We start from the raw sequence: 8,669 nt of genomic DNA, 5'->3' as shown, positions 1-8,669 counted from the left end.
AAGTTCTCAATGTTAATCTCAAAACTGTATCTAGGTGGCATGCAGCCAGATCCTGTGCATGCGAGGACCAGTTTTTAAAAGAGTTGGGTCTAGGATCCTCCCTTTCCCCTCCGGCTGTTTCCCCATGTCAAAATAGCAGGAGAGGGAAGTTTTTTTCCAGGTTTTTCTGCTCCGCCTAGAATATTCTGTTCAAGTGGAGCAGTAAAAATGAGGGGGGGGGGATTCCCCAATGCTATTGTGAAAGAGGGAGATGGCTTGAGGGAGGAGGGAGGAGCCCCCTCTCCTGCAGAGGCATTCTGAGCCTATTTGGGTTCTCCATTATTTTTTTTAACAGCCATTTGCTTTTTAACTGCCATACAGCTGCGGAAAACTCTTTAAAAACCTGCACGTCTAGAAAGACCCTTAATTAGAAGTTAAATGGGAGTTACTCCCAGGCTAGTATGCATAGGATTGTAACTCTATGCTCAGCCTGTCGTCTGCAAAAGGTCACTGTAGCTAATGTTAATCTCTACTTGTAGAAACAGGTTCATAGCATAGGAGTGCTTGCTGGGCCCTGGCTTATAGTTGGAGGCTCTGTTTTTTACCATGGCACATAACACCATTCATCAGCTTTAGCTGATACACCAGCTACAACCATGTGCTCTAGCCACAGTGATTCATGCTCTGGTCACATCTTGGTTACATTACTGTAATGCACTGTACAAGAGGCTCTTTCTGAAACCTCCACAAAATCCAGCTGCATAAAAAGGAAGCTGCCAGGCTACTGTCAGGGGTGGAATACAAGGGACCATCTCCTCAGCTGAAAAGACTCCACTGGTCTCCAGGCACAACTGAAAGGGCTGGGGCCACAATAAAAGACTGACTCCCTTCATCCTGTCCAGCCCAAGTACTCTGTTAGGCACCTGACCAAAAAGGTTGTTATTTTAATATTTTAGTCTCCTTCTAGTCTGAGGACGATTTTATGAGACTAATTTGAAGACATGCAATGTTTTATGCTTTGGTTGGGTTTTGGCTAAGATCAAGTGTTAACATTTTCCTTTGGCTAGACTTTCATTCACACCAATAGTGAACTTCTGGAGCCGAGCTCGGCTGCAGCAGCGCTTCTATGAAAGCGGGTCTGGCTTGGAAGGTCGCGCTTGTTTTAAATAGAGGGCCGGGTGTGTGTGTGTGTGTGTGAGTTCGGCGAAGTTCTGCTGCTCGGCCGGCACGTGGGCTCGGCAGCTGTTGGTGTGTGGAGCCAGTTGCCTGGCGACAGCAGGCGCGCGGGCATTCCCTCCCCGGCAGCGGGGCTCGGGCGATGAGGTAATAGCCGGAGGAGAGGGGGGAGGGCCTCCAATGGAGGAACCCAGCCGAAGGCCCGCCCAGCCGGCGAAGAAAGCAACCGGCGGCAAGAAGAGCAGCTGGAGCGCTCCTTTCCCCAGGCGGACTGCAGGCCGGCAGCGGGCAGGGAAGGGGCGGTGACCGCAGCTGGAGGTCTTTGGCCCGAGGCGGGCGCGTCGGTGGGGAAACGTCGCCAGGCCCTGGGGCGCAGGACGAGCGGTTGCAGAGCGCGACTTTCTCCGGCCGGGCTCAGGGCGTGGGTCCCCGGCACGGAACGCCGAGCGAGCCCGTGCGCAACAGCGCCTCCCCGGCAGACAGCGCCGGCCGGGAAAAGGACCCGCGCGAGCCGGCCTTTCTCTTCCCTTCCTCGCCCCACGTGCGGAGCCGGCTAGCTGCATGCCGCCCAGCCAGGGCGCCTGCAGGCGGGGAGGCACCGTTGACCGCCTTACCGCTGCCCGAGCCCTTTCCGCCCCGCAGAGAGCCAGGCGAGAGCGGCGGCTGCGCTGCAGGAGGGAAGGCGAGCGAGCGCCGCGCCAGAAGTAGCGGCGGGAAGGGAGTCGCCAGCCGCCGGCCCTGCTGCTCGAACGCCGCTTCAGGCATCGCGCCCGCCGGGGAACTCGCGAAAGGCAGGCGGCCCGGGAAGCCCACCCGCCCGTCGGGGGCCGCAGCGGAGGCTGGTTTGGCGAGCCCGCGCGTGGTGAGTGCTCTTTATTCGGCCGGGGGTCCTGCGGAGGTCTCGCGGGAGAGCGGAGTCACGCGCTTGTCGCTATACTCGGCGGCCGGAGCCCGCGCAGTCCCCGCTGCGAGAGAGGCCAGTTGGGTTCTCTGCGCTGCGGGTGCGGTCGCGGCCGGCAGATTGGGGAGAGATTCCCGCCTGGCCGGTGCTCCTCTCGCGCCTCCTCCGATAGGGCCGCCTCCAGGGGCTGCCGTGATTGCAGATGCGGCGCTGGGCTGCCAGATGCGCTCCGGGAGATTCGGGAGGCTGGAAGAGGCGGCCCTCAGTTAGTTGGCGACGGGACTCTGTGACCGATTCCCGCAGGTCTTCCCTGAGCCTCGGCTTGTCCCGCCTGACAGTGGGCTGACCTTCAGGGAGGCTGGCCTGAAGAGAGGTAAAACGGGGGTTTGTTTGACACCGTTCGTAGCCTTTTTTCCCCATCTCATCGGTTCAGCGGATTTCTGTTTGCACAAGAATTTGCTTGCAAAAACTGGGCCTCGTAAATGATTTGCAGGCAGCATGGAGAGGCTTTCACGAACCCTCTCCCCAGTCCTAAAAGCTATTAATCCTCAGTGCTTAAGGAATGTTACCTAGCCTGGCAACTGGAAAAGAGCCCAAGGCTTTGTCTGATATTTACATTTCTAGGTGTCGAATGCTCACAGGGATCAATGCTGTTATAAATACTCGGAAGCTGAAATTGTAGGTGGCTGACCTGCGTATAGGCTTGACCTCCAAAACTCTAGTTGTTGCGTTTGTTTCTCTTTGGGAGGCAAGCCGTGTCCCATGTGCTGCTTATTGAAGGGGCAGGAGTTTAAATTCTATTTTAATGAGGAGTATGTTTTTGAGGATATGGTGCTGAATATGTTGTTTTCAAGGAAGGCCTTGTTTGGGGCTCCTGAGGCCTGGGCCTTTATGGTTAGAGTAAACAGAATCCTGTAGCTTGTTTGCTTATTGGCTTTCTTTAGCTGTGTGCTTTTAATGCTTACCATCTAGATGTTCAGTACATGTGTTGCTGTGCAGATACTAGATTAAGAATTTATTTATTTATTTATTTAAAACACTTCTGTGGTGCCTTTCCAACCAAACAGAATCCCCAGGGTGGTGAACATTGAAACATGCAAGCAGCATTTACAATAAGTTGTATGTATAAAATATTTCAGCGATTTAAATAAAAACATGTAGACATACAAACGTGCATAATGACCCAGCCAGGGAGGAGGGCTGATAAGAGTTATTGGGGGTACATCAAACAAAACAAACTTTTCACCTTTCAGAAAATAATGATAGAGGGAAGGAGACAAATCTCTCTGGGGAGAGAGTTCCAAATACAAAGTAAACTAACAGTGAAATCTCTGCTTAGAGTGATATCTTGGTCCAAAAAAGTTGCCTACAACCAACATCTACTGGCACAGGAATGTGTAAGCTTTTAATTACCAATTTGGTATCCCTCAATTGTTATGTGTAACTTGAAATCTTGTGTGCTCCTAGTGCAAGATAAGTTGGCCTAAGACAGGGCAAGGCAATCCCCATTAGGCATGCTGACCACAGCAGACCTGACCATTTTGTTTGACTCCTGGGGCCAGATTTTCACCCTAGCAACTGAGCCCCTGACCGCGTTGCTGAGGCCAGCAGTGCAGGAGAAGGCATCATCTCCTAGACCTGCCCGGTTGCCGGCTGAGTCAAAAAAAATCCCTGAGATGCTGACAGCGCCACTGGAGTTTGAATTGCTCCAACCATGTTTCTAAGTACCACCCTCATCATCCTTATTATGTTGGCTGGCATACCAAACTCTTCCAGAAGTAGGCATGTTGCTTTTTTTGTTTTTGAGGGGGGTACTTGGTCCAAAAAGATTGCCTACCCTAGATCTAAGAGAGAGTCAATAAAATAAATTTAAGTTTCTAAAACAGTTTACCGCACCCACCCTGCCCCAATTTTACTTCCTCGTTCCCTTGATGCATGATGCACTTTTGTGTGATCCCTAAGATTATATGCTCAGAAACTCAGCACAGTATTCCGAGTTTCCAGAGAAGTATGATTATATTTGCAGACAGCTGAATCCAAAGACCTTTGTCACTTTGAAATGCACTGCTGTCTAAACATACCCATTTCTTCAGCTGCATATGCAGACTTTATGGCAAAAGGTGCACCAAGTAAGTCTGCACATCTTTGTGGATAGTTTTGAGTTGTAGGAGCAGGTTCTCTGCCAACCATTGATCTTGGTAAGAACCAAGTCGTTACTGAGAATAAAGTAAACTGAGACTGTTGTCATGAATATTTGAACAGCAGCAGCAGGTGAAGTGTGAAGGTCTCCGTGCATTTTAATACAGTGTTCATTAGGATTTGGTTAACATGGTCAGTCATTATGCAGTGTGCACAGAAATTGACTGAAGAGAACAGCAGACTGGCCCATTACATCTAGCTTCAAAATGGTTGCAAATGTTCTCCATTATAATTTATACAATCTTTATGAATCAGCTCTTCTTTGATGACAACCAACATAATGAGTTGGTGAAGAACAGAAGTAGTATGTGTTCCCTTTATCATCACCTCCTTCTCTGGGACATATCCCCCGTTCTTCCCCAACTTTAGACAGAGTTAAGAGGTGAATTGATAGCACTATTCTATTAACTAGGGTTGAAGCTAACCAGGATTCCAGCTTGACTAGAACTCGAAACCAGCTTGAACACTGGTTTGTGCTTATTCATATGAGTGGTCGATTTTGTAGTTTTCATTTTCTGCTATGTTTTCATATGCTGGGGAAGAAAAGTAATAATTTGGGGGGAATTCACAGCTATCTCCCACCCTCACCTCCCCTGATGACCCCTGCTCTATACTCAAAGGCAAAAAAATTTCAAGGATCCCCAGCCAATCTGGCCTGGTGGAATATTCCTTCCTGACGCCTAAGTAGTGATTGGCATTACTGTGGGTACTTAAGAAATGGCCTCAAGAGGCTAACACTCGGCTCAACATGCACTATCTCCTGATTTGTGTTCATCTCAGGGCTGGATCGACAGGGGGGTGGGGGGGGTAGTCTGCCCCCAGTGCTGCCAAAGAGGGGGCACCGGGCACAGCTGCCAGCCCCGGGAGCACGTGGGTGGCAGGACAGGGGGCGCACTTGCCACGTGCCCCCTGTCCTGCGGGACAGGCGAAAGGCAGCTCTGGTGGCTGGGAGGCTGCCTGCACCATTTGCCTGCCCCGCAGGACAGGGGGCGCGTGGCAAGCTGGCCCCCTGTCCTGCGGGGCAGGCAAAAGGCAGTGTAAGCTGGCCGTGCGCCCCCTGTCCTGCAGGGCAGGCGAATGTGGGCGGCCTCCCAGCCACTTGCGCTGCTGCCAGCTCCATGGCGTGCCAGGACAGCTGGCTTGCCATGGGGCGGCACACACCGCCCTGCGTGATGATGTCACAGAAGTGACGTCATCATGCAGCGCTGGGAGCATGTGTGCGTGCACGCAAGTGGCCAGTCTTCGGTTGCCCTGGGTGCCAGCAACTGTAGATCCGGCCCTGGTTCATCTATATTGTGTCATAGAGTCATCATCGCTGCTAGGTGGCCATCTAGTCTCTTCTTAAATACCTCCAAGGAAGGAGAGCCCCCCACCTCCCAAGGAAGCCTGTTCCACTGAGGAACCACTCTTGTCAGGAAGTTCTTCCTAATGTTTAGCTGGAAACTCTTTTGCTTTCATTTTTCATTTCTGCTGGGTCAACAGAAAACCTCTATGTGACAGCCCTTGAAGAGGGCTATCATATCACCTCATTAGTTACCTACTCTCCACGGTAAACATACCCAGCTCTTTCAGTCTTTCCTCATATGACGATCTCCATACCCCTCACTATCTCCGTTGCCCTCCTTTGGACATATTCCAGCTTGTCAATGTCTTTAATCTCTGGTGGCTAAAACTGAACACAGTACTCCAAGAGAGTACACATAGGATTGCTCTAAAGAATGGAAACATAGCCTATGATGTTATACACAGCTATGAAGATACAGGTCTCAGAGATTAAGATGCCCACACATCTGAATGCAGGATTGCAGTAATAATTTTTAAAGTATATCAACTTTTTGTTTGAACTGTATTGCCTGGGAAACTTTTCAAACAAGTCACTGTTCATAGTGTGCATTTGGTGATATGTTCTGTTGGAATCATCTTCTGTATGATGTCATAATTCCCCATAGGCATGGGGTACGTATTATCACTTCATCTTACTGCATGGTCACAGTAGATGTCCCTTCCCCCACCCTGGTAAGTTTCTCCCCAGATATTTTTAAATTTATAACATTCATATAGCACTGGTCTTGTGCTAAAAAAATTAATTTGATTAATGTAGATTTAGGTGAGATTACAATAGTTTACGTCTATGGCTTTTCAAGATGTTTGTGGGAGGAGGATGTGGCATTGAAAAGGTTCCCATGAAATTCAATGAATTGCATGTACTAATGGCTGCCAGAAAGAGAGAGAGCAATTAATGGTTTTCAAAAGAAGCTACTCTGCCTTCATTCTGAAAAATAAATATGCCGCTGTTTTTTTTCTCTGTTGATAGCTGTGTTAGTCTTTGCTTACAGTATTTATAGTACAATCATATGCAGAGTTACTGCAGTCTAAGTGCTTGGAAGTCAGTGGGCTTAGACTGGCATAACTCTGCATAGAGTTGCATTGTTAAGCTGTAAATTCAGTAGTACATTTTTAAAGCTATAATTTAAATTTTTTAATGAATTGTAAATTTTTGTAAATTACAGTGTCATTTGGATGCAAAAGTCGAATAGCTGGCAGCAAGTTGTATGAAGCACTTATATGGTATGCTTATTCTTAAGCAGACTTACATAGGTACTAATCTGTACTCCAGATCATGTAGCCTATAAGAAGAATGTAATTATAAAGATTGAGCAATTGATTTATAATGGGAGATGCAAATTTATGTATGAATTCCTGCATTCTTGCCTTATACTCCATATTTTCAGTGGGTTTGATATTCTTGAGAATGCTCTTATGGAGTGTGCTAGAAAGGTGACGTGTTTTGATTTGTGTAATGGAGTTCATAGGTTTCCTTAAGGATAGCTTGATGCACTTGCTCCATATTACTGATGGGCATTTTGGGGCAAGATATCAAACACATTGATTTTTTTGAAATGCAAATGTAGGAGTCTTTGACACATTGTATAATATTATTTAGCTCTATTGCTATGCTGCTGATTGATTTTAGGAGGCACACCTGGCATATGTCTGGTGTTTTGATAAAATTGTGCTATGGTGTGCTTATTGCTAATGAGTAGTTGTTTTGGGTTATGTGGTGGTCTTTATATCAGCAAAGGTAAAATACCTGCTGTTTCTTAGACAGGTGGATCATTAAGGGGACATAGGCCCCTTAAAGTGTGCTATATAACTTTAAACTTGTGAGCCCCTTTCCCCTTCATTATATGTTCCAATAGTTTGATTCCATTTTAGGAGTCTTACTCTTGTTTACTGTCTCTCGTGGTGTCCAAAATAAAAGGCTACTTGTCTCGGGTATATTTAAAATTTGTCACTATCTGAGGAATTGGCTGTAGTGCTTATGAGATAGAGATGAAATGCTAATGGACTCTTCTGAAAGATTTCTTACCAGAAGGTAGATGAAGAATGTATCTGAAATATATACAGAAGAAGGAGAACAAAGGTGCTTGGAATATAGTATTGAATAAGACTGTGTTCGTGGTGTTGGGTAGATAAGAAACTGACCGGAGAAATACTTCATTCAATACTTGATAGGACTGGAGAGTAATAAGAATTGCTATGAAGTATAGAGAAATTTTAATCCAGTATAAAAAGCAGGATTTGAGTCTAGTGGCACTTTAGCAATCAACAAGATTTTTGGAGTGTAAGCTTTTGAAAGTGTCTGAAGAAGAGAGCTCTGATGTTAGAAAACTTCTCCTCTTAAAAAATCTTGTTGGTCTCTAAGGTGCCACTGAACTCAAATCCTTCTGTTCTACTTCAGAACAACATGGCTACCCACCTAAACAATCAAGACACATAAGAATGGGGGCTTGTTCAAGATACGAGGGACTTGGAAGATCAAGAAGAAGAGGAGCTGTGGCTCGGTGATACAGCATCTATTTCCCCAACATCTCCAAGTAAAAGGATCTCAGATGCTGAGAGAGGTCTTTCTCTGATAAGGCTGAGAACTGCAACCAGTCAGCTTAGACATTATTGAGCTCCATGGGCCAGTGGGTTGATAGCTTCATATGGTGCACCCACCTCTGCTCATTTTCTTTAGGATTGGGCTCATTGATAGTGCATCTATTGTACATGCAGCCCCTGGCATCTCCAGGATAAAGATCCGAGGTAGTAAGTGATGTGAAAGACCCTGGAGAGCCACTGCTAGTCAGAGCAGACAGTACTGACTTCACTAATTCAAGGTGCTGACTCGGTGAAAGGCAGCTTCATGTCCTCACTGTGTGCCTTAATGTGATCGAGGTCTGCAATATCACATTAACTTTTTCTCCATTTCTACGATACGATTGGACAACAAAATATATTAAAGAGGGAAAGGGAGTGAAGAAATAGGTGGGCCTGCAAAAGGTTACACAAAACAGAGAAAGATTAACAGAAACATGTGAAGATTGAAACTTATGAGAGATTTGCAGGATGTATCTGATAATATTCAGTT

General features: G+C 47.1%; 1 protein-coding gene across 7 annotated transcripts in view; it reads left to right on the top strand.

Annotated features, from left to right (window-relative positions):
* The first annotated feature begins 1,376 nt into the window (after positions 1–1,376).
* The window catches only part of TRAK1 (trafficking kinesin protein 1), a 157,672-nt gene continuing 150,379 nt past the window's right edge, over positions 1,377–8,669 (top strand). For all 7 annotated transcript variants that reach the window (XM_054991849.1, XM_054991848.1, XM_054991857.1 and 4 more), the window contains exon 1: positions 1,377–2,017. The gene's annotated coding sequence lies outside the window, so the exon portion shown is untranslated. The remainder of the gene's footprint in view (positions 2,018–8,669) is intronic.

Source organism: Eublepharis macularius, chromosome 11 (genome assembly GCF_028583425.1).
Source record: "Eublepharis macularius isolate TG4126 chromosome 11, MPM_Emac_v1.0, whole genome shotgun sequence".
Classification (NCBI taxonomy): Eukaryota; Metazoa; Chordata; class Lepidosauria; order Squamata; family Eublepharidae; genus Eublepharis; species Eublepharis macularius.
Note: the sequence above shows the minus strand (reverse complement) of the source record. Positions and strands in the feature narration are given on the sequence as shown.